The following is a 26,766-nucleotide window of genomic DNA, read 5'->3' as shown; positions in this document are numbered from 1 at the left end:
TCTGAACTATGAACTGATCATTGTGTGAGGTGACACCACTGTAAAAGTTTGTAAAGAAATTAACTCCTGAGCAGAGATTTGAATTTCAAGGTCCTTGGAGAACAGTTTTACTGTCATGCAGCCAGAGACAATTTTTTTCCATGTTCATTCAGGGGCAGCTTTAGAAGCACTTACATAAGCTAGGCATCTCCAAACAATTTTTTAAAAGTTTGGACACCTTTTTCTCCCCCCAGCTCAGTGCTGGACTTTTCTGAAAAGAGAAAAATGTGGACTGAGAAGCACAGCACATTCTTTTGACTTCATCACATACATTAGTTTTGTGGTTCTCCTAGGGTTACAACTACAATCTAGATCCAGAGAGCACTCTTCCAAAACAACCCAACCACTTTACACACCTGTCTACCTGCATATTTATCACGCCATCAGAACACCAATTACAGTAAGTCCTGCTGTCATAAAATAATTGCGTAACACAGATTGGAAGGCTTCTTTAAACATCACTTGTTTCAAGCTTCAAAGTTACATGGGGTCTTGCATTGCTGGATTTTGCTTTCTCAAAGATACCTATTTCTCAGCACAGCAGCCATGAACTATGTCATGTTTGGTGAAACATCTTTTTTAAACATTAGAAAATTAATTCTGAGGATTTTCATGATAAAATTCTCAGCCATTTTTTATGTTACTGATAAGTTCATGTTGGTGACATTTGTCACCTGTATTTTTGTCACTTTAGCAATGTGCTTTTATTGTAAAAAGATTAAGTAATGAAATACACCAAGTTACCTGTGTGGATGAGATACTGAAACAGAATCACTTGAAGAACTATTCTCACCATGCCTCTTTTCTCCCTGCTGGAGATACTGATTTTATCACCTTTATTCCCCTGCTCACTACAACCAGTGTTTCACTCAGTCCATCTAGTCAAACACGGAAAAACTGTGCCCAGTTCATATTTATCTTTCAACATTTTTGTTTTCTATGTCTATCAAGTCAGTCTGAAATTTCCTGTCTTCTGACAATCCCCATGCTTCTCACGCCATTAGGAGATCCCAGCTTTGACTGCCCTACTGCTCTAATAAGATATCTGTATCCTACTGTGAAATACTCCATCACTTGGGTAAACCCTCGGCTTTAACAAAATATCAAAATTCGTTGAAATTTCATTATAACTAAGTTTTCACTATTTTAAACCCTCTCTATATTTTGCTTCAAAAAAGGATGGAGAGAGCTCTGACATCTGACTCCAGTCAGCTCCTGTTCCTGTGAGCAAGGGATGCCCTCACACTGCCAGAGCTCCAGTGCCCCTTGCCTGTCGTTAAACTCTGCTTGTGGGGTGATGGAAGTCAGAGTTAGAAGAGATCTTCAGGTGCAAAAATATATTTGCAATGGATCATCCTAACCTATGTATTAGATCCACACTTCCCTACGCCTGATGATGCACTGGATTCATAACCAGGAAATAGGGAGAGCTGTTGTCCAGAACCAAAATGTTGTTGTGGGGAAGAAGGGTTCTTTTCTATGCCATATCTATTTGTATGATATTCACTTCCAATTTTTTCTTTAATTTATGTGCATCTAGTTAGAAACTTCCAGCAACGGACGTAGTGGTGAGAGCTTTATCTAAAGTCATCTCTATTGTTAACATGGTGGAATAATACCAGAAAAAATGACACTATTTTTCTGTACATATGTGTCTAGGTATTTAGGTATGTATAGAACTGACTCACTGGGAAATTTTTGCTTTATGACCACATAAATCTTTTTCATTAAAATCAGTGTTATTTATGTCTAGGACTACCTGTGCTTGCACCAGAGCCAGTGGGCCAGAAGAAAACCCAGCCAAGACCACAAACTAACCCACCTCTCCAGGGATTCCTAGTTTGCCATAAGGAGTGGCTTAAGAAAGCAGTTTTTTGAAGTCAAGTTATGAGTCCCTGTGGGCCTCCTGCTTATTTTATGAAGGAAAAATTCATGCTACCTCTTTACCATATAACCCAACACCCATAGACAAGAGGAAATGCTTTGAGAAATTTACAGAAACTGCCCTGGGAAAATTGCAGAATCTTGTACACCTTGCTTATGCTGCTGCATGTCCAGTAAAGAAAAAGACAACTCCCTAATATTTTATCCTGAAGAGATCATTCTAGGAACGAAATATAACTGTACACACTGAAAATACAACATTCACAAAACCCTGAGCAAATATTTGTGCTAATGAAGGTTAAGGAGTTGGCAGTTCTGAAAACTGTAGTCCTCTATTTATCGACAGCCTAATTTCAATGCAGGCAGCTGGAGTGGAAGCTTCCCTACACTGGCCTGCCAATGCTTTCAACCCTGACCCAAAGAGACCCTCTCTAGAAGCAAGAAATAATTAATTCTTTATGCTTGTTCGGCCCTGGATTTATTTCAAGCAAAGGCTGCCAATTCCACTGAATCTGTACACAGTGATTTTATAATACAGTCTACAGTCAACCGGGATGTGAACCGAGACCACCTAAGTCATTCCATAAAAACAACACACTGGAGTAGAAATAGAGTGCTGGGAGCAAAAGGCCAGAGCTGTTATCCACTTCAGCTTATTTTTGTAATTGGAAGGTGGTTGTGAAGGAAGGGAAAGCAAGTTGAGTCACACCTAATAGCCTTGAAAATTACATAATAAAAATTAGGAGGGAAAGTCAGAGAGCGCTAGAAAATGGTTTGGACCTCTATATACTTGTGTGACCTATTCTTATAAACACAAATGTTCCCTGTCCTTTCTATGGAATGAAGTGAATTGTTCTTGATGTAGGAATTCACTTGCTGTAGGCACGTTGAGTCTGATGCAGTATTCATTAGTAATGAGATGTATTTCCATTGACTGAGATAGTGACTTATCAGATCCTTTTTTATGTAGGCCAGCTCTCAGAAATGGATGTGTCAGTATTCCAGGATTTAACTTTTGGGTTCTGCTTAAGGAGTAAAATTTTCAGAAATTACTAAGGACTCTCCTTCTGAAAATAAGTCCATTTAATGCCAGACTGTCGCCAACCAGACCTGCAGGCACACCTGCCACTGCTGAAAACCAGAAATCCAAATGGCTCCAATCTGAAGCCCTGCTGTGCTTTTTTTCCTTGAAGCTGCTGAAAAAACTGTTCAGTAATACTAGAGATTGTGTCAAAAGGCCTGCATTAGACAAAGAGCATCTGCATCAGTCTCCAACTTAAATTTTAATTTATTCTTTCTTAGCTATGCATAGAAAACAGACTTTTCCTCTGCTAAGGATGAAGAGTTTCCTCACATCACGGCCATGCTGTCTGCTTCAGAAACACACCTGCTACTGCAGAGTGACAGCTGAGAGTACAGCTCTTGCATGAGACTTGTTCCTCCTGGAGTCAGAAGTTCACTACTGATATTTGTGAAGCACAGCCTTGTTTCATGATCTGACTAACAGGGGAAATAATGCAAGCGGTACAAAACATGAGTTATTTGCAAAAAAAAAAAATATACCATTTGTGAAATCTATGGCTTTTAAAACATAACTCATCATGTAATAGCTCATTTTAACCTATTACACCTAACTAAATCAACACCCTCCAGCAGAATATCATGAGTAGAAAAACTCTTGGAAACTAATCAAAAACCTCAGTGATTATGTGTTTAATCCTGCTAAATTCAACATAAAGATGCACTGATAGCAGTAGTGTTGGATTAATCCCATAACTGTTTTATTTGATCAGAAATGGACAGTTTAGATGTGATTCTCAAAAAAATATAGGAAAATAACAATTTAAATCTTACTTTTCAGTTCACTTCTATAGTTCCTTTCTTCAGAACTGATTAGGGCCATGACAGAGGCCCTAATACTCTGTAACACAAGCTACTGCTACATGCAGAATATGGCTGCATTCATTTTCCATCCTATGATTTTATTTCATAGAAAGACAGCTCTGCTATCTTTGACCAAAGAACCACACAGATGTCACATCAAATTATCTTTATGGAGTAAAAGTAAGTATGCTTCTAAAAGTTTGCAACACAGGACCTAAACTGTAAAAGGATAATTGAAATTTATTTCTGTAATTCAAAAATGTATTGATCAACACCCCAACGTATCAGTTTTAACAACACATTTACATCCCTCTTATTCAGACATCCTGACACAGTTGACAAGCCTGCTACTTGTTTTTCCACCTCATCTCAGCACAGAGCTGAAGCTTTGATACTGAGTCTGCTTCCTCTTGCCTTGCCTCACACCTGTACCAACTTAATGTCTCAGGAAAGCAACGGAACTGTAGAGTACCTTGCAGAAAATGGTGTGCTTATACTGAAAGCAAGGCTGTAACACCAGATATGCAATTGTTAGGCAGTGTAGAATGTTGGGAGAATTACCAGCTGCAAAGATAGAGAGAGGGCCACAGCAGTAGGTCTGCTTGTTCCCTGTCACTGGACAGAAACCATCACTGTATCTTTCAAGTCAGGGAGAAAAACTGAAGATTTTGTCCTACCAAATGCAACAGAAGTAATTCTTAACAGTGGCTTAATAGCAACCCACCTACATGAAACAGAACTTTATGTCAATTAGTCTACTTGGACAGAGGGAGAGACAGTCACAGAATTTTTTTTTCAGATACATTCAATATTTACTTTGAAACATATTTGATGCTTTTACTAAACAAGCCCTGCTTTAAATATTCAGAAATCTCCCTTACACTTCATATTTTGTGTGTTTCCCTCACTACATTTTAAACACATAACTCCATGTAATCTTCAAGCAAGCAAACTCCCACTATTTCTCGTGGCTCTCTGACAGACATCAGCATGAAGGGCTCTGCACCTCCTGCCAGCCCCAGGTTTGTTGACTTGTTCCAGCCAGGGAACTGCCCATGCCAAGGCTGGACCAGATGGAGGCAGCAAGATTGGAATGGGGGTGAGGGGGGGAGCGCTGTGCAGATCTACTGTGCAGGTATCATGAAGGAAGAATGTGTGGGAGTGCACACAAACCAACAGTTCTCTTTCTCTCGCCCCCTGGGAACAAGAGGCCACCAAATAGAGGGAGCAGGAGCCAGGATGAGACAAACAGGATGTGGCAGTTCTTGAGACAAGAGGCTGCAGGCCTGAAGGGCTCCTTTTAAAGTGCCTGCATGCATTCAAGGTAGACAAGAAGAGTGTGTGTAAGAGGGATCCACTAATGGCTACAAAGCAGACAAACCACACCAGGCTTGGGAAATCCCCCTGAGCTGGACACAGTGCAAGGAAGTATCACGTGTGCCTACCCTGCTTCTCCTCCTCCCTAGGTACTTAAGGCTATTACTGGAGACAGCTATTACAGCAAGACAGGCATGTACTCTGATCAAGTACCACTGTTCTTGTTATCTACGAAGAGTCCCTCTCGCATGTTCCCTGTGGCCTACATATTCTGGGCTTTTTCCCATTATTAACAGATTATACCATTCCACACTTTTCCTGGACAATGAAGAAATTATTTTACTCATATGGCACATGAGACATTTCTTAAGTGCTATTCTTCTTAGCTTTTCTGCTGCTAATTTCACAGAAATAAATTGGCATTCACACACTTGCATATTAAATCCTGTTTACTCTCACCCAGCAGTTTTCTGACTGATAACAAACCCCTTTTCTAGATCAAGGGTGGACAAGCCTCATAATACAGAATGCAAAGTTAGATACGTGCATTTGAAAATACCAGCAAATACTTTTTTTTTAAAGGCTAATTTGCAAGGGTTTAAGATACCTTTAAACCATTTTTTACCATTTCAAATAAAAATTGGGATTGCAATGGAGTTTCATTTCATAATTTAAAGGGCAAATTTCTTTTCAATTTACTTAGTGGGGGTTTAATTGCCACTGAGACAAATGTATCCTCCTCCTCGCTGCCTAGTAGACCTGTAATAGGATTTCACAGGTTTCTTTTTCAAGTGGAAGTAAGCTTATGTTCCCGGCTCTTGACATTAAGTTGCAGTATTGAATTCACATCAAATTCAAGGGCAAAAGGATGTATCTGTACTATTTACTTTAGGCATCTAATACCAGCATTCCTGGGGCCTTCTGGAGATGTGCAGAACTCAAGTGCTCTGAATCACAGCTTCATTAGAGTTCATAGTCATTCCTATTAATGACTTGAGCACAAATGTTAAAGCTTCAGAGAAACTCTTTCCTTCATATCCATATGGGAGGGAGGCTTTGTGCATCAAGGCTACAACACTTTTGGGTTTTGTTTCTTTTAGGTTCAGTGGATATTTTTGCAGTTTGCTTGGCAAAATGAAGCATCAACAACTTCATTTAAAGACAATCAAAATAAATGTTTTAGTCTGCAGATATTTTAACCCTTTTCCCTCTAACATCTGAAAAAAAGTACGTGTATTCATCTCAAATTACTGCTTCTCTGAGAAAGTTTTCTGACTACTCTGCGAATTTGCTTATCAGTCCTGATTATATAAACATGATTTTTCAACTAATGAACAGTTTGTCTGTGAGATCTTGCCCAACACAGTTAGTGAAGGCTAGGAATCTAGTGGGCTAGCAATCAGGAGGCGGCATTCTCTCTCTAGGGAGCCCACTGAATACCTCGCTTCCTTGCCTGTAAAGTAGGGATACACATCTTTTGTCTGGCTGAATGGAGAGTCTCAACCTCTCCGTCTCTCTCTCTGTATAGCAGTTGACACAATAGACCCAGACCTAAAAGCTATTGTAATACAAATTAATACTACTTTTCCACAAGCCCTTCACCAGTGCTACCTAAATATACTTTTCGGCCACAGTACCATCCACAAAACAAATGCACTGCATTAGAGATTTTCACCACCCGTACTGCAATTACCACAGTGATGCAAGTTTTTTAAGACCTCAGTGGTATAAAAGGAAAATAGCATCATCTTGTTCAATGCCAGCTCCTCTGCTAAAATATTCATCACCTAAGTGACAGTTATGTGCTTTTTCAGAGTGTAAAATGCACAAGCTTTGCCACTGGCAGACTATGTTCTTACTATGTTTAAACCTGTGTAAAGCAAGAATGAATGGCCAAAAGTGGAAAAAAAAAATCCAAGAGACTATATGTTTTAATTCAAATTACACATAGAATTTGTTATAAAGAAAATTAAGAATATCTCATAACCGAAAAATGCAAGCCTAAGCATCTGAGCTTTTCAAGTAGCTTTACTTTAAAATAAAATGCAGTCATAGTTATAAAAAAAAAAGAAGTGATATTTATTGTTATTACCTGTTACTATTGGTACCATTTGTGGTTATTATTTAAATGCTATTGTCATTGCTCTTTACAGGGAAATTATGCTCGTGCAACTGTGCAAGGATTATTGTGGTAGCATGTGGGCATGAGTATGGAGAAAGCATTCCACTGACCATGAGACAACAAACAGGCCGCAAACCACAGTTATTTTCTGACTCCTAAATAATGCTCCATGACAGAAAGCTATAATGAAGTTTCTTTATGGACATAAACCATGCAATTCTACATAAGAAATCTGCAGATATACAATCAGGAAAGTGCTTCACTAGATGGGCTTGTGGATCAAGCTAAAAGTTAAGGCAACTTCTGGGAAAAAAAAAAAAAAAAAAGGAGTTGATGAGCAGACCTTGGGGGGGTGGTATTAGGTAAAAGAATTTATTCCAAATAAGGCATTCTGTTACATCCTCCTGTCACTTAATAAGGGAGGTAGAATTTGTCTCATCAGAATGGCCCATCTTTTGGTATTTGTGTTTATTGTAGAGCCTGTTAAATGCTCTGCTGCTTCCAGCAGTGCAGCCGTTAATAAAGGTTCACGTGTCATCACAGATGCCCCCACAAACCTCGACACAGCAAAAATGATTAAATTCATGAGCAATTTTGCCCTGAAAGGGCACTGATTTAATATGCCGCCGTTTGTGCCCCTGCCAAGAAGCCCTGTGCATTTAAAGCCAATGCTCCAGAGATTCACAGGGTGAAAACTTTGTGGCTTCAAGATACCATTTCAAGTGTTGCATGAGATCTAATGAGATCCAAATGACTCTGCAAAATTGCCTCGGCTCCCCTGTGCTAAGGCGTTTTGCTCTGAATCCCACCATCTGCACTTGCAGCAGGGATTCTCCGAGGTGTGGTGTAAAACCCGTGGGAGTCGGACACAGCTCACGACTGGGGAAGGAGATGGAAGGTGCAGAACACTGCTTAGACAAGGTGGGGTCTCCAGCTCTTAGAACAGCTGTTCAAAGCACCTGCCAATGTTTGTCTGTTGCTACGCTCTCCTCATATTCCGACCAGGAAATTCAGGAACAAGAGAAATTCTGATTTGAAATCAGTTTGAGAGCTATCTTTCTGAATTTGCTGTCTCTTGTAACTGGACACAGAACTCGAGGGTTATTTGGGAATTTCATTTATGTTCCCTGTGACTTCAAGGATCTAGGGACCTGGCAATGGCCTGGAATTTTTCTTTTTTCTTACTGTGGTAAATTACAGTTGCGGCTTTTGTGGTTCTTCTGTAAGTTTTGAGTTTGTTTTGCTGACAAGTGTTTTGTGGCTCGTGGTATTTAGTTGCATCTGGAATACATGTTCTCTGAACCCTTTTGAACTGTGTATCTCTTGCAACTGGACTTCAACTGATGGCCTTGGGGATCTTTTGTAGCCATACATTGCTATATTTCTGTTATTTGTCGCCCTGACACCAATTCAATGAGGGATTCATGCTACTGAAATCCCTGGAATTAGAAAAGAATCTGAAAGTATTGCAAGAATAAAGCAATCATCATCTGCATTAAAAATCTGTAAATGGCAACTACAACTGTAGCTGAACACAAATAACTAGTTATTAAAAAAACATTATTTCTCTTTGCATGTGTATTTTTCCTTTCAAATTTTCTAATCAGTCAATGTAGAAATTACATAAGACTGCTATTGTGCTAACAAAAACCTGCAGAGCCTTAATTTGAATAAAAATTTAGGTCTATGGGATTTTTGTTTTATTTCAAAGTATCTTGCTCTGAGACCTATTAAGACACTCATTGTTTCAAGGCAAGATATTTGATGTTTGTAAAGTGTATTAGATACTTACATGCTTTATATTAAAAAGGCAATGATTGGCTTCACAAAGAACCATACAAATACCTTTTTAATTGAAATCTTTCCATCTCCCCTGCTTTCAAGTCCCCAAAGGTACCAAGCTATGAATTTCAATGAGGGCTTTGCAAAACAGTATTTAATTAGTGCTTTTCTCTCAGCCTATCTTCCATCACCCATCTAACCATTCTTGTTTCTACAGAGACATGCAGCAGCAATTTAATATTGTACAAAAGGAGCAACATTCTCTCACAGATAAGAGTCTAAAACCTATCAGTTCAACCTAATTTTGGTATGGCTGTTTTCCAAACCCACACGAAATAGTGTCTGTTTTGATTATGGAGGTAGCAGACCTTATCCATTAAAAAAAAATTGGAAGAAAAAATAATAATAAAAAAACTTCTGCACCTGAAGTAACCAAAGGCTTAAACAGGAGCAGTCTGTTATATCTCTGCTGCACTTCAGCTGTGCTGCTAAAAATATCATCATGAGAAAGTGGGACTAATGGTGATCCACAGCAAATGATGCAGATGGACACACGATTCTGACCAGCATGCAGACACTCTGCAGTTTCTTTTGGTCAAATATTAATTGGTCAGATCTATCCCCAGCTGAAGAAGCCTTTGCATTCCTTGTCAAGTAAACCCTAACACAGCAAAGTTCACAGTTAGCAACTTCCATACCTTGTGTCTAAAAAGGAGAATGGCCACTAAGCCTGGCTGAAGTAATTCTTGATGTTATCCTCTTTCAGTGGGACTAGAGCAAGGTGACACACCCAGGCTCCAAACCTCTAGTGCTTCAGAATGCTGGTATCACACTGCCAAAAACTGGAGTGCTTTACCTAGATTAGGCAATCAGACGTCACCCCAATTTTCTGCATTGCATTGCTACTGAAGTGCCATCAAATTTTTGATGCTTATCTTAAAAGACTTCTACACCCAGTTTCTCATCATCTTCAAAGGAACTATAAAGTCCTCAGTGTGAATGACCTAACTAGAAAAAAAATCACTTCTTTATTGAGGTGTAAGTCTGAGCTAAAGTTGGTTTATGGCAGAGACACATCATTCCTGGAGGTGAATGGAAGAAGGGGAATTGAATGATGAGAACCTGTACACACATCACATGGAAAACGTGAGAACACAAACAAGCTTTGTGCAATAGAAATAACTTCTACTGATGATGCAGAGTGATACTGCAGTGTTTACATATGAAGATGATTAGGATACAGCAGCATGTATGGAATGGAGCAGCATCACAGCAGACTAATGCTGCTTGAACTGCACCCTGCAAACATTCATTCTTGGAGTAAATGGAACCATTCAGGTGAGTGCTTCCATATGAGAACTTTAAACTTAATTCAGCATGACTAACAACTTCTTGCTCTGACAAGGGGTCAGAATGGAGGGAAAGGGATGCCACCAGCAAATAAGAATGAGGGATTTTGAAAGATGTGATGAAGGGCACTTACTCATATTATGTTTTCCCAATATTTCTCATTCTTTCAATTACCTTCTTAACATGAGACGAAATACATTCAGAAACCCAAAGATTAAAGTAAGAAATATTTTTAAAATAATGATTTCAAGCAGAATTGGGAAAAGATGTAGTATCCAGAAATAAGAATAAGACCCATGAGGAAAGCTGACAGCGCCACGTGAATTGCTCATTACGGTACACCTTTCTGTCCTCAGTCTTGGCTACAACTAGTGAGTATCAAGACACTAACTTTCGTAAAGAGAGAGCAGAAGAGAAAATGAAAGTAGCAGTAAAAGCCACAAGACACCACAGGAGGGTGCTACACACAGTCACTGTATTCTTCTGGCAGGAACAGCTAAATGCAGCATGACTATGTTTTCCATAGAGTTGGAAAGCAGCAGGAAGTCCTTTTCCCTCATAGAATCCCAGAATAAATCCATTTACTTATAAGCAGAGACTCAAAACCAAAGGGCACCAGTTGTGTCAGCCTGAGACCCGTTGGTCATAATGGTACTGCCAACCAAGGCCCATTGAGAACATGAGGAGCAAAAATTATCTTAGCAAATGAGCCATCCAATGCAGAGTTTAATGATTGTGCAAATGTTGCACTGTGCTTACACTGTGTCAGACAGTAACTCCTCTCTACCACCTATTCCTTACATGCTTAACATCAGCACATCTTCAGAAAGCTCCGGGACTCTCAGAACGAAATTGGTGTGTGAAGGGATTTATACTCTTATGAATCAGCAAATGACAGTACACTTTCTATAAGTACAGATAGATTTCACTCTGCCCAGATATGTTTTCTTTCACACTTCCCACTTACTTTTCAGTAGCTAAACAAACCCAGAGCACTGTACTACATACAAAACAACACATTTACCACTAATTACTTTTTACTGAGGCTGTTTACAGCAATTTAAAAGAAAAATTTTGAACTACTCATCCCTCTCCCAAGAGATTTATGCTAACTTTCCAGGGTAGAGGTTACTCCCTTCTGTATCTCAGTGAAGGTAGGAGAGCTCACCAAAGTAATATGATGCATCTTGTGGGTCCCTGGAAATAGAAAAATTGGATGTGTTTTCTTTAAAGTATCCTCTAGTACAATGGAGGGTCTCTTGCCCAACTGCTCAAGTATGTGCACTGCCCAGAACCTGTCTCTTCATTGCCTCATCTCAGCGCAGCTCCTACTCAGAGCCCTTGGGTACAGAAGAAAAGGACATGCTAACCCACAGAGGTAGTGGAACTACTGGCCTCTTCTTACGTAGGGAAAGGGAAGATAATGCAAGGGAGACTACGGAGACTTCCAAGCAAGGATCTGGAATTTTTCTGTCCCCCTCCCCCTGCCATTTCTTTAACATCACTCATCCCATTCTCTTTGGTCATTCTCTGATCCCAGTCTAGTTATATCTTCCTGAGATGGTGTTCTTTTTGTTAGGTTTTCTTGATAGCTTCCTTAATCCTAGAACCATAACTTATCTCTAGTTGGACAGAAACAATCAGAATCCCTGTGTCCAGCTCCCAAATTAATGTAATATTGGCCAACAGCTACTTCATTGCCAGATTTGTTCTGTCATAATGTCCCTTGGAAGTTACCACTCCAGTTTTCTTCTCTTTACCTAGTTACCACTTGCACCTTTGCTTTCTCTACAAACCCTTCTTTCCTTATTTCTCTCTTACACAAAGCTTCTCCCTCTTCAAGGAATAAGTCCACCTGCTGCTGACTCTTTGACCCTGGTGGCATGTCAGCATTTCCACTCTCTACAACAACAAACCTTGTTTTGGTTTTGGAGGCTTGTGCCTCCACCTGATGAATTCCAGTTGTTCTTCAGGGAGGTGCTGAAGGGGAAAACAAGCCCTAGTTCCTCATTCTCTTCACTTGATTGTAGTGTTTCATCACTACTGGGAGCATCAAAGTTTGTTGTTCCAGTAAAACCCAGCGTGTGATGTATGTACATCCCATGCTACCCATAAATTCAAGCATCTCTGTCCAGAGGTCAGAGATGTCCTAGGATCACACCTCTAAAGCACCCTGGGATATTTCAGGATGAAAGGTGCTCTGTTAAAAAAATAGGTAACCACCTCAGAAGCTGCACCATGAGAAAACAATACATAGGCATGCCTTAAAATAACTTCTGGTTTACTAGTCCACACAGGAATAAAAAGTTAATGCAACCAAGCATGGAGACAGCATCACAATGCAGGACAGAAAAAGGCCTAGAATGCCAGGAAATAGTGTCAACATGCAAGGTAAGATGCAGTCAGCAGCCCCACTTTCTGCAAGGTAGAATCCTGGTGCTTATGGCTCTACTGGGGCATGACCTTGCTCTGAGAAAGCCACCAAATATTAATCAGAAGTGGAAAGCAGGACTTAACACAGCTGTGGAATAAATGGGCTGGTGACTGAGAGCACATGCCACAAAAAGCAGGGCCAGAGAGTGAAGATCCTCAGCTCACCTGGTCAATTTGCTACTAAAGAAATATCAATAGAGGAGCTCACAAATAATTTAGCAAAGTGAGAACACATCTGTTGCCTAATGAGTTGTATAGAAACACGTGTTTTTCCAATTCAAATGCCACTGTCAACATTTCATTCCAAAGGAGATGCACAACTACTCTCCCATACTTCAAGCTGGAAGCACAAAATTAGGCAAATGCTTTCAGAGAAGTTTCTATCAGCCTGCAATGAATACCTGTTGTCACTCTAATTACTTGGCAGCCAAATTTTGTTTCTGTCTGGAACATTCCATGAGGAAAAACCACGCATACAATGCTACTTTCACAGAAGATAAGAAAGTATGGCAACAATGGCCACCATGTAGACTTTTTCTGTAGGGAATGGAATTTAGATGGAAAGAAAAGGGGAAGATCATCTATCAGAAAGCGATGTAGAAATACTAACTACTGAGAAGACATCCAATTTTTTGACATACAACTTCACAAATAAAGCAAAGGGGCTTCTTGTCACTCTATATCCTATACAAATACTGGAAATGCAAACTGTCTGGGAAGAAGGAATAGAATGCTATACCCTGGTATGTGCACTAATTTGCTAACTGCTCTGTGGCTTCAATCCAGCAAAACACTTAAGCGCATGAATAGTCCCAACAACAAAGGTCTGAAAGACTGCCCATACATTAAAGTAAATTGCAATGTAGGCACAAGCCTCTCCCTTGCTTTCATTAAAGCCTGCAAAACTCAGAGAAGAAAATCAATGCTGCCTCCCTTGGGTATAGCAAGCAAGGAATGGGGTCACAGCAGCCACATTCAAGGATAGCTTAGGAAAATGTATTTACAAAATGTACATGTATTTGTATACACAGATTTTAAATATACATATATTGGTGGTATAACATTGTTTTCTAAGCCAAAAATAAAAAAAACCCCCGTGTTGTTTTCTAGTTGCAATACGAAAGAGCTATTTAGCTATGAAAAAACTTCCAGACTTTTTACTGGGTTTGCTTTTATGGTGAGACTGTTTGCCACTCTGTGGAAACAAAATATGTTGCTGTGTTTTCCCTGAGTTTACTTCAGAAGAGGAATCTGAATAAAATGTCAGCCTGAGACATGCAGCAATCATAGCTTACACAAATCAAATGTCAGGGTTCAAGCGGGTGTGATGATAACATTTGGTGGGGGCACAAGGGAGAGAGATGAGTGATTCACAGTCTGGAAGTCGACATTGCAGGGTCTAGGTCAGGAGAGAAGTGAGAGCTGCTCAGGAAGGATGGGTGTAGCAGGGAGATGATGAATATATTGCCATTTGAGAAAAGTTACCTGCTATCAAGATTCACTCAGATGGCGCCATTAAGGCGCTCAAAAAACATATTCCAGTTACCTCAGGGAACAAAATCCTTTATTATCTGAACAAGAATATTACCAAAAGGACCATTTTAAAGCACAGTTATAATTTCTGCTTTTACTGTCCCTAGTATTTACATTCCTCCTCTCGCCTCTCTGTTCAAATGCTGAGACCAGCACCTAACACAGACACACAGCGGGCATACGTAGGCAAATACATCTTCCCCAAAGCAGCAAATTTGATTCCATTCCTGTCACAAATGGTTAATTTTTTCTGGGGCACTCAGCATCAGATTTCATGTGGAGGCACCTGAAATAGCAGTCCTATGTTATTAGCCATTTAAGACCAAATGCTATCAAGAACACAATGAGTGGAAGTCTAATATGCGAGTTGTACTTCAGAGATGAATGAAATGTTTACAGGGCAATAGTGGTGCGAAAGTGGAAGAACCTGCTTCTCTCAGAACTCTATATGCTCTGCTGGCACATTCAGGGTGAGAAACATCCACTGTGTACACAAGCCACACTGTTACTGTCATATCACTGCTCTTTTTCTGTGCATTGAGGCTTATTTAGCACTGCAGTATAGTTTCCTCACCCTAACACTGGCAAGCTCTCTTCTGTGCCAGAGTGAAGAGCATCACCTGTTTATAGGTCTGCTCTTATTACCACAAAAATCATTAGTAGCATTTGGGAATAGTAGGCTGTGTGATTGCTCTGCAAGTATATTCTTAAGGACTGAATTGCCTTTAATCTACTTAGCACCTCTTGGTTTCTTTCTTGCTTTTTACTCTCTCGCAGCTCTGCATAGCACCTAGAGTCACTTCTCTCCTATAGTTTAGTGAAATGATTTGCTAATTTATTCTGCAGGAAGTGAACCGTAGAACAGTTATTCTTGACTTTCTTTACCTGAGCCATGGTGTAACCCAGAGAAATAATGATGATTTGCTTCACCTTCTGATTCAATCTCTGTTGTTGGCAGATGTTCACCGTTTCATGATGCCAGTTCAAGTCCTACTGAAACTGCTGGGAGTCTGTGGACTTCAGAACCGGTTTGATCAGGCTTGCATCTCATCTCCACTTCAGAGACAACACTACAGCAGTGACTGGACCAGTCTTTGGCCTCTACAGATTTCATAGGCCAGAAATGCTGTATTATTTCATCCTAGTCACCATGTATACAGTAACTGGTACTCAATTTTTTAAAAAGAGCAAGGAGGTGAAAAGATAGAACAAGTGAAGACGGTGATACATTAGCAGAGCTGCTCATGGAAATAAGCATGAGATCTGCTAGCAGCATATTGGGTTTGTAGCAATCCCTGGCTTTAATGATCTAAGTAAAGAAAGGTGAAGAAAATCCTCAGGAATGTACAAGCTGTTTGCAAGAGGTCAGCAGAAGACTAAACAGAGTGCAGTCAATATTGCTGTGCTTGTGTGAACACACAAAAAAATAGAATTCTTCTTCATAAGCAGATGTATTTGATTTCTGTACTTTGATGAAAAGCATCAACTAAACACTGAACATGGATTTTAATTTGGGTGATATTTATTGGAGGTCAAGATAAACAGAAAAAAAAGGCAGTGTTTTTCCTGACATCATGCCATATTGGAAAGCAAGGAAATCCTGTTTCTGCCTGTAAATAGGACTTGTGGAAGTCCAAAGAGAGAATAAATATGAAACAGGAAAAATGGGATGTCCTTCAACACAGCCACACTTCTGATCATGATGTTGCTTTTGAGATAGCTCAACATTGTATAGCTCAGCTCAGAAGTAGCTCCATGAAATGAGTCATAAAAAACACTAAGAGAAAATGAGGCCTTTGCAGGTGTTTTTGGAGGAAATGAAGAAAGAAAACAACCCCAAAAATATTTAACCAAATGACATAGAAATAAGATGGAGGCATATTTATCTACATTTTGGGTTTAAGCACTTCACAGCTATTAGGAAGAAGTGAGTTTGATGGACATTCAAAAGTACTACTACATATACACTAGAGCTTGGTTAAAAAACAAATCCACAGTCTGGACAACAGGAAAATTCCTTTAGTCACCAAATATCCCTGCTGCATAAAACCAACAAAAACAACATAAAAACCACAAAGGAGGTCTTCTGCTCCCACCAGAGAAGATCCTTTAGATCCTTTTAAAGGATCTAATTACTGAGTATTATAAGTGGTGTTCTTTGATTTTACTGTTTTCCCGGCATTTTACTTTGCTGTGAGACTGTTTTATGGAGCATTTTGGCAGGCTCCTGATAGTCAATCCTCCAGATTAATTCAGCGTTCATTGGGCCAATAAGTGGTCAGCTTCTCTGAGAGACAGCATAGCAATAGCAGCTTGCTATCTCCTTCTGGGAATTCTAGGAAGATTAAACACCACAAAGTATTTTGAACTAATGTGAAATGCTCAAAAGTCCTGTTCAGATCTACACAGAAAGCATTTTCAAAATAAATCTCCAGGTAAATGTACTACTCAGGATTCAAGTGTGAGACACAGTAGGAAACTACAAATCCTGCTTTAAAACAGCTCATTACAGGTTTGGTTTGTTTGTTTGTTTGGTTTTTTTTTTACAATATGTTTTTCAGACCCAAATTAGAGCAGAATAATTAAATGTCCACTAAGTAAGCACTTAGGCCAAACGATAGCTTTTCCTGGGAAGCTTAGAGGGAGCTCTGAAAGCATTTTGTCTGGAAAGGTGAGGAGCACAATCCCAGTCGTGGAGAAGAGCAGGCAGACAAGCAGCTGCCGCCCAGGCAGGCCAGTCTCACCTCCAGCACTGCTTGGAGGCGCCCTTCGGCAGAGCTGGCAGGACCCTTTGGCTTTGTTTTGCTTGGTTTTTCCCTGCAAAGCTCCCCCAACAGTGAAAGATTTCACCTGTGAAAGGAAACGGGATTCAGAGACACTACCAGGAACACACTCCTGCACCCAGCAAATCGGGCTTCATGTTTGAGCTGCTCCTTGTACCAGCCTCTCTTCCCGATGAGGAGCTTCATGGATATCCAGTGCCATACAACAGCCACCCACGGAGGCAGACGAGGCTGCCTAAACACCACTTCCACACAGTGCCATGGGCATCTAAAGGTTTCAGAGTCTTGAAGCTTGGGTTTTTAATTTTTAAAAAAAATATATATAATAATAATAATTATTATTATTATTATTTCCAGAAAAATCAGCTACTTCAGAGAGCAAAATTTGGCTTAGTGAGAGAATACACTTCTTTCAAAAATAATGCTGACAACATTTTGTTGACATTTTCAGGTGGTTGTATTCCTCCTCACTTCTCAGAACCTATCCATTTCCAATGTCAATTCTGCTGCCTTCTCAGTACCAAGGCACAGTGCAGAATTTCAGTGAGATGTCAAGCTGCCTGGCACCATCAGAAATTGTTCAATTTACAGCACTGAGCCAATAGAGAACAAAGAGAACAAAAATGCGGGAACAAAAGGCGGGAGAGAACAGGATTTGCGAAATGCACTGTTGTCCACCGGGCTCCCCGTGCTACACTTTGACCTCTAAACATGTACACGTAATTCATCAATCATTGATGTTAAAGTGCACCCAGGATGAAAGAAGGGCATTAAATAGCAGACCAACAGAATGGGGCTCAGGGTATCTGCATTCTGTTCATAGTAGGAGCATACATAAAAACAGATACTCAGCTTAACAAAACAGATTTGGTGAAATCAACACAGTATCAATTAAACTGCATGCACTGACAAATGATCACTTCAAAGGTTTTCTGCAGAGTTCTTGTGATTTCTACAGCCTTCCTGTGTAACTCTAGGCAAATTATTTAACTTTTCTGCCCTCTTTATCTTTAAGTTACAGCTCATGGTGTAACAGCTCATCTTTCAGAGGGGGTGTAGGATCCTGAGGTAGTTTTTGTAAACTCCTGCGACATCCTCTAGCAAATTAGGGATTAGAAATGCAAGTAACTAGGAGTTCACTTCTGAAGCAGGCAGAAGGAGAAGAAATACAGAGCATAAGAACATTTACATCCCTCCTTCCCCATCTTGGCATTTGTAGCCTTACAAAGAAATGTCAGTTTAAATAACCAATTCTCATTACACTAAATACTGAAATGCCAACACCGATCATGTGGATTTCTGTTAAAAATTAATGTTTTAGCACGGAGGCTCTTAGTTTTGGCCTTTTTAGTACTTTGCAGTTTGATATGGATTGAAGATAGCAGCTATTTTTCCATCCTCTGCCCATATAAAGTGTAGGCAGAAAATCTGCCAGCTCTGGTAAATCATCAGTGCAACACAACGCTTGCAGCACCGAAGCGGATAATATGGGCTTACATGGCATGTGCAGTGATTTAGCAAGCTATAAACACAGAGAACTTTTAAAGAAGGTACTCCATATCAAAGGGGGCCAAAAGTGCTGTTTCTTTTACCCCAAGGTGAATGCATTATGACCGAAAAAGAGAAGAAAGATTACTTGCAGCTTCTCAGCCCCAATAAATCAGGCACAGCCTTTGGAAAATGATTAGTCATACTATGCATCATGCATAAACCCCAGGTTAATCGATTTACAGCACAAGCTCAATGCTTTTATCAATAATGAACATAGTTCAGAGACTAACTCCAACATGAGGCTCTCCTCCCTGTTCCTGTAGTTCTGGGATCCTGGGAGCAGCAAAGCAAGGGAATCATCCTGATGACTTGCTCATGATTGCAGGTTGGTTTTGCAACCTCAGCACACAATCCATTCCACTGAGAAAAAAATAACATTCCAAAGACACAGCTACCATGACTGTTCTATGACTATACTGTGGCTTATACAAGAGAGAAGTTACCTAAATGAAAACTCTGAGGGAGTGGATTTTGAACAGAAATGTTACTGGCGAGCCAGGGAATTAAGGAGAGAGAAGTATGGATTTTTGCCTAATGTTGTTTCTCACTCTTCTTTTAGTTTTCTATTTTCCTCCTCTTCACCTCTCCCACTTGGCTGGCTGTTTCTCTTCCTCCTTCTCTTATTTTCTGTTTGCCTGACATACCTTTGTCTCACTCCCTTCTTCCTTTTTCACCCCTCTTAAAAATGGAGTGTTCCTACAAAGTTCCTGCTATGGAAGCATTTGCGGTGACTTCTAAGATATGAAATTTAACAAAGCATGCAAGTATTCTTAGGTTTGAAATATACATGACTATTAAATGCATGCATCTCCCCTCTTGTTTCCATTAACTCCTAAATTAATTCAGAATAGCTCAGAGCAACCTCAAACATAATTACATGGAACTGAATAATTAATGGACCTGATGAAATGCATACCACATGCAGGAGGCGAACAGTTTATATGAACAGGTATTTGCTATTCATATATTGAATTTCTACTGGTTTATAACCAGAAACAGCATCAGTCTCTAGAGTTCCTGCTGGATCACATCTCAGATTTGTCACGAATAGCAGAAAAGAGGAACGGTGCCTGCAACATGGTCTGTGACTGATTTCCCTGCACAGTGAAAAATACAAGACACACATGGAAAGACCCACAGTGACTACAGTAGGTATGAAAGATGCTGAGCATCACAGTATTCAGAGCAGGTCCTACATTCAGAGAGAGACACAGGACAAATACAACATATGGTATACTTAAAACAGAGTCCACTTGTTGTGCTCATGTGTGAATGGAAGCTTTTTTCCAGTATGCTGTGGCTTAATATTCTTCCCAGATCTTTCTCACCTGATGTTTCAGACAACTGGATGCTAGAGGCCTTTAAAAAACATGTCAGCTCCTTTATTTAGTACAATCTTGCTATATCCAAAGTAGACAGTATGAACAGAACATTGGTTCACTTCCAATGCTATTGAATGATTGAGTGTGAAAGCCCCTCTTGCCTATTTTCTCTTGTAGGTTTTTTTTTAAGGTCCTACTTTCCAGTGTGTTTTCCCATTCGTGCGTATAGTTTTCCCATCCTGTCAGCACTGCCAGTCACTCAGCTGCTGAGCTACGGCCTGCTCGCTGCACTTTCTGTCACACAGGTGTGGAGACATTTCTGATCTGACTTACAAATTGTGTGCTGCCCCTGGCAAGCTGGCTGGCTGTCATGCTGCTGCAGGGTGTTTCAAACAGCTGCTCTTTCCAAGGCATACTTCTTTGCACCTCCAGCTTAATTCTCCCCCTTTAGTTTTCATCCTTTCCATACCAAAAGGCATTGCCAATGGAGCCATACAGAAACAACGACTGTACCATTAAACTATTTCAGATTCTTGCTCATAGAGAAATTATCTGCATGTCCTAGTTTATCACTTAGTCAGTCATGTTCAACTGTGCATCTACTATTCAAGCACTATATCTAGATTACCTACCAGCTGATGTTTCCTAGCACATCTAGGCTATGATTTTTTTAGCGTTATTTTGTTTTCTGATTTCTTTTAAAAATATGCCTCTTCTGATCAGTATGCTTAAATCTGGTACCTGTTGAAGGACAGCTTCTGCACAACACTCTTGGAATTCAACCCCTGATTTTGGCAAAGTCTGGCCACCTGCTCTTGTTCCTGAGTGTTGGGAGACTTTTCCTTTGAGTTTCAATTTACTCACCACTATTGTATTGTCCTAGCTGTTGGTTTTCTAGGGCATTCAATCTCAGCTGAGGCAAAGCAACAATAGGTATTGACTACTCAACAAAATCTGGTTTTCCTTCTGAATTAAAACTAATTCAAAGTCCCAGAAAACTTTTGAAACACAAGGTTTTTCTTTTGGAAGGCAAGTGAGCTACAAAACCAAGGTAGAATGTGTAGAGACTTGGTCACATTTTGCTGATTGTAAGTATGATACAAGTCTGAATTGGTCCCTAGGAACTCAACAGAGGACTGAAATCAACCTTACTTGGCTGTATTTAACTCTGCAGCTTGGGATATACCGAAACTCTATCTTGATTTCATGTCACATAACATTTTCTCACATCCTGGTTTCCGTCTGGACTGCTCTGAGCAACAGGAGTGCAGCTGCTCTAATGGATGGGATCTGTCCTGCAGTCCAGACACAGTCTTAGACAATACTGTAATATTTACACCTCAGTTTTCTTACATATAAAAGGAAGATTGCAGCCTCAGGTTTCAGATGCATTTAAAATTTTTGTAAGCCAAAAGTGGCATGCCTCTGTCTCCAATTCTATGACATCCTAAGCATTTAAGCTGACATTTATTGAAGGCCTTAAACTGAAAAGCTAAGGGGGAAAAAAAAATCAACAAAATAGCACTGAGAATTTTGATACTTAAACCCCTGCTTTTGCAGTTTTATTTGGACAGACTTAGTTTTATTTGAATAGTGCTTAGAGGGCAGCTACAAAGATGACAGAGGCTCTCTTTGCACAAGGAGCCAGGAGAAAAGATAAAGAGCAATGGTTACAAGTTGCATTGGCCGAGGTTTTATTGGTTTTATGACCTAAGAAAGACAATTTTTACAATGAGAATGATCATTCAGTGAAACAACATCCCCAGGGACAGAGTGGAGTCACCATCACCACTGATGGTGGTTTTCAGGATGTGACCAGACAGGGCACCTGCTATTTTCATCCAGGCTCCCTTTCCCACAGAAGGCTGGAGGTCCTTTCCAACCTGGGCTCTTCTATGATTCTATGAGACTTCTTACTATCACATCTAGCCCTAAACTTTCACCTAAGACTGTTTTTGTAATTCTGTGGTGATTACTGCTCCCCCTTACAGCTGAACCTAAGTCAGATTACACATAAACTGGTTTTACACCAGTGTCATTTTACTAGTCCTAATCACGGTAAGTCATTCATATACAAAAGGAGGGAGATCAGGTCTAACAGAAATTACTTTTTAACCATAGGTAGTTTCACCTGTTGCATCTTCCCTCCAGACAAACTAAAAACTCTTTCTATTCCAGAGGAATAGAGAAAGAAAATGCAAGGTGCCCTTCAGACAGGCTGCTGGAGCAAATAAGAATCCTGGAAATGAAAGTACAGCAATTTTTGTGGGTTACACACAGTTTTAAAAAGTTATACATTTCTAACAGGGCACAGTGAGATTTAAAATAGCTTTTCTGTATCTATATATCCTATATTCTGTGAAAGATAATAAATTGAATCTTTTATTCTAAATGTATCATGGGAATATATGAAGAGACAAGTTTCTATTACCCCTAGGTCATAATGTATGCAGTTTTAGGAAAAGGCTTCCAAGATCGCACTATGTTTGTCCACATAAAACTGCTGCTGCCTGAAAAGTTTTCTTATTATTTTATCTATGAAATGACTTCCTTAAAATTTGCTTTACATATATTTCTTTACAGTCATATTAGGATTCCAATTAAAAAAGATAAATAGGATTGTTCTGTGAATGGGATGCCTGCACTCAGGGTAGCCATGGTGAAGCATGTTCAGATAGTGGAGTAATTTAACTGGTTACATCATCATGGAAGAGCTTTCATAGTTGAGATGAGAAACTCGTACTTCATAAAGTCTGGAACAGTGCTGGCAACACTTAGTTATTTAAAGTCACCCTTCCATGTGACTTTAAATATGAATAGATTACTGTGCTTTCTGTAGGATAAACACCTCTTTCCTCTAAAGTGCTTTGCAGAAATTCTGAGTCGCAATAACTTTCTTGCCCAGAGTCCCACAAGGGATCAGCACCAGAGATAGGAATAAAGAATCCCAGAATCCCAAATGTAACACTTCCTTTGGTGACTGGGGACAGCGCTTCCTCCCGAGGAGTCCTAACACATTATTCTACCACTACAAATTTGCACTGAACTAAGAAAACACATGAAGAATAAAAATAAATCATGGAAAATAGGAAGGAAAAAAATTGAACAAAGGTGGCTTTATAATCCTCAGAAGGAGAAGAAACTCAGTAGTTTGACGTCAGCTGACCAATGGACTCCTGTGCTACTACTGCAAAATTAGCTGGGGTTTAACACATAATCAAGTGTAACAAGTTTCTGTGTATCAGCACAAGCATGGTAAGCCATTCCACAGGTCTGCTCAGCAAGTGCAAGACAATGTGGCTTAGCACATTTCCTCTGGGACTAAAGCTACACACTTTTCATACAGAGAGAGACAAGCTGGTTTTGAGAATCTTGCTAAGTTGTGCTAGCTTGACTTTATGTCAAATTCCCTAGCACTGCTAACAACATAAGGCTAATGGGATAAGGGGAGGTGAAAAAGCATTTCCTTGCTAAGTGTTTTTTTAACAGGCTTGAAAATGACAGTGGCAACTGTGTAAAAAGCTTTTTCACCATTTGATGAGGCCACCATGATTTCAGCCTTCTATAGCCTGGTACTTCTCCACCTCTTCTCATCTCCACATGTAATTACCACTCATAATTCACCTGCCTTTTCAGTTTACTTGGTACTTGCTGTATAAAAACATTGGCAGTGAATAATGATTAGACATAAGAACATTAATATAACTATGCTAGATGTAGACATGTAGGGGATGGAATCTAACGGGGCTGAAGTCTTCCAAGCCACAGAGCTCTTGAAGTATGTTGCTTGTAGGCAAAAAACCTTTGTGCTTTAGGAGGCTTGCCCCTGGAGGTGGGACTCAGCTGGGAATTTGGGTAGGTGAGGCAGTTTGTAGCCAGGGCTCCTGCCCACAATACCTTTTGTAAGGTGCAATGCAAATGGGATGTACCCTACCCTTCACTGTGTTCATTCTGAGCCTCAGTGGAGATACAGGCACTCTGTCTCTCTGTCTGTGTGGTTTTTCTATCTATAGGCACTCTGTCTACTTTGATACATTTTAAGCCCAATTTAGATTTTTAACCAGCTTTCCTAAATTAGGACTTTAAGGATCTTCTGCCCCAAGGCTTTGTTGAATTAGGGCTTTTGGTTTATCATCAAATTCAGTGAAAACGTGCTGTAACCCACTAACCTGACTCAGTCACAGCTGTAGTGTATGACAGTAATCTCCACATTTATTAAACACATGCTCCCTCTGGAGCTGGAGATGATACAGTAACAGCTGTTTTATTCAGGTTTCTGTTTAAGTCATGAGGAAACAAACACAACCTTGTCTCTGGTATAATCCCCAGTGTTCATACCTACTAATGCAATTAAGATGCACAAAGATAAACAACTATTAAATTCTACATAACTTTTACAATCTATTTTCCCTCCCATTCTCTCTCCCTGTTGTTGCCATCATTATTGTGAGTAAGCTAGCACTGAAATCTGACTCACCAAAGTGAAATCAAGTTTTATGCAAAAATAAATGAGGTAAGTTGTACTGGGCATAACATCCTCCCAAAAGACACTAGGACTAAACATAAGAAATCAGTAGGCCTGTAATGAAGACAGTGAAACAAAGCAAATGCTGGGACACCAAGGTTTGCTCTGACTTTAATGTCAGCCTGGCCTCCCACTAGTATAAAATTATTGTTTCTCTGTGGGTAATTAACCCTTCTTGTCTACAAGAAATAATAACACTTCTGGATGGCAAGCAAACATGCCTTTTGGGAAACAAGAACACAAGCCCCTATCATGAACTCCAATATGGCTTTTAACCACAACTTGTGGGTAGGAGCACGGTGACACAAAACACCCCAAAAACTCCGGGACAAGCACAGTGCATCCCTGGAAGCTGAGAAAATTCACACAGCAGCCAACAATTTTAAGGAGGATACCTCTTATCGGAAGACACCATTCCTCTGCCTGGTGAGTGCAAAAAGGGATGTATTCCTTCCTCTGCTCAACTCCCAATACCCAAAGCCCTTTTTCAACTGTGAAACCATCACATTACTTGAATGTGCTGGTGAGCTCCAAGCATGCGATCAGCACCAGCCCTGCTGGTGTCTGAGGCAGGTGAGCTGGGCCTGAAGACATCCTTGGGCTTAGTGCTGCTCCCTCCCATCTGAACTCATCCCAACTCCAGTTATGTTCTAAGCACCTTGAGGTGCTTCTCCCTTTTTTCCCAAGGCATTTGAAAACAGGAGGGAAAAGCTGGCAGCAAACTACATGAAGAGCCTTGTGGGTGATGGTTTTAGACCAGCTGAGTCCTTGGAGAGACTTTAGGTAATGTTGAGGACACCAACATTCTGTGACTGCACATGCATTTTACAGAGATAGAAATGCACCCACATGGCAACGAATGGATCTTATTATGCACAAAGTCAACAAACTTGCTAAAGGGCTTTGGCAAGTCAGTGCCTTTGTGTATGGATGGCAGTGCTGGCTGCGTGGTGTGCCTTTGTCCACTCCAGCCTTGTTTACCAACAGAGGTACAGTCACAATATAGCCCCAGCCACCATTCTGGCTAAATATGTTGATGTGTATTTTTGCGTTCCAACAGTTTCTGTAGCAGAGTTTACAAGTGAGACCTATGAAAGCAAGTAAACAGAGATATTTAAAAAGCCATTTGCTTCCTCACCACGCATGTTTACTGTCTGCAGTTCAGTCACCTCTGACAAGTGAAAGAGATCATTTAGTCTCAGTTCCTTGCTCCAGCATACCCACCTGATGCATTTCTGTGGGGGATCATGACACATGAAACATTACAGTGTAATGTTTGCTGTTATTGTAAATTGACACTTTACTTTTGAAAAGCTGCAAACCATTTGTTCATAAAACACTCTGCAACCCCCACTGGTCTATCTGGTAGTTTGCTTGGGTTTCGTCAGATCTGAAATAATTTTAAGATATTGCTTCAAATTAAACATCCATGTCTTCTATGACATTTTCTTTGTAAACAAGTTAACGCAAATATATTTTCCATGCATATTTATTATATGCACACAGCAATCAGTGTAAAAATCCACTCCCCTAGTCCTTTTGACAAGCTAGGAATCCTCTTTGCCATAAAAACATACTCTTTTCCCCCACTAAAACTATTCCTTAGAATAAACTTTTGCCTTTAGAGTCTCATTTTTCATTTATTTCATTAGTTTCCATCTCAAATAACCAAATTCTTTTTTTATTACAGCTGGGAATTTTTATAATGTGCAAATTGAAATAATGATTGTAGCACAGTACTCTGCAAGTGCTTTTCATTAAGCCTGCAGCTACTATTCCTTGCTCTGTTGGATATCTTTGTGTCAGGGTTAGTTTACGCTGGACAGAAATCTGGACAATTTAAGTTGAAAAGAATGACTAAAAACCTATTAGATAACAACCTCAAAAATGCACTGATTCATGTAGCTTGACTGCATATTCTTGTCATAATCAAAATACTTAATATTATCATGCTAAAAAGTGGACCTGTCAATATATCCCATAGTTTCAGGATTCTGAAAATCAAAATCACCACTGTCTTTACCACTGTGTTTAAGCAGACACACAGTGCCAAAAACACGCTTACATTTTTGAGATGCTGCACTACGCCGTTTTGCTTTCTTGTCAACAGAGTGACTAAATTAATACTCTGTGTTCAAGTATGATTTTCTGGTCAGCATTAGTCACTTAAAATAGTTCAGAAGCATTTGTGTGGCTGGTTTGAAATATACAGCATGCTTACATTGTTGATCACCAGTCTCA

General features: G+C 39.9%; 1 protein-coding gene across 1 annotated transcript in view; it reads right to left on the bottom strand.

Annotated features, from left to right (window-relative positions):
* SCUBE1 (signal peptide, CUB domain and EGF like domain containing 1) overlaps positions 1-26,766 on the bottom strand; it is a gene marked incomplete at both ends in the record, with an annotated part of 186,327 nt that overhangs the window by 107,979 nt on the left and 51,582 nt on the right. The window lies entirely within an intron of this gene.

Source organism: Coloeus monedula (genome assembly GCF_965178545.1).
Source record: "Coloeus monedula genome assembly, chromosome: 4".
Lineage (NCBI taxonomy): Eukaryota > Metazoa > Chordata > Aves > Passeriformes > Corvidae > Coloeus > Coloeus monedula.
Note: the sequence above shows the minus strand (reverse complement) of the source record. Positions and strands in the feature narration are given on the sequence as shown.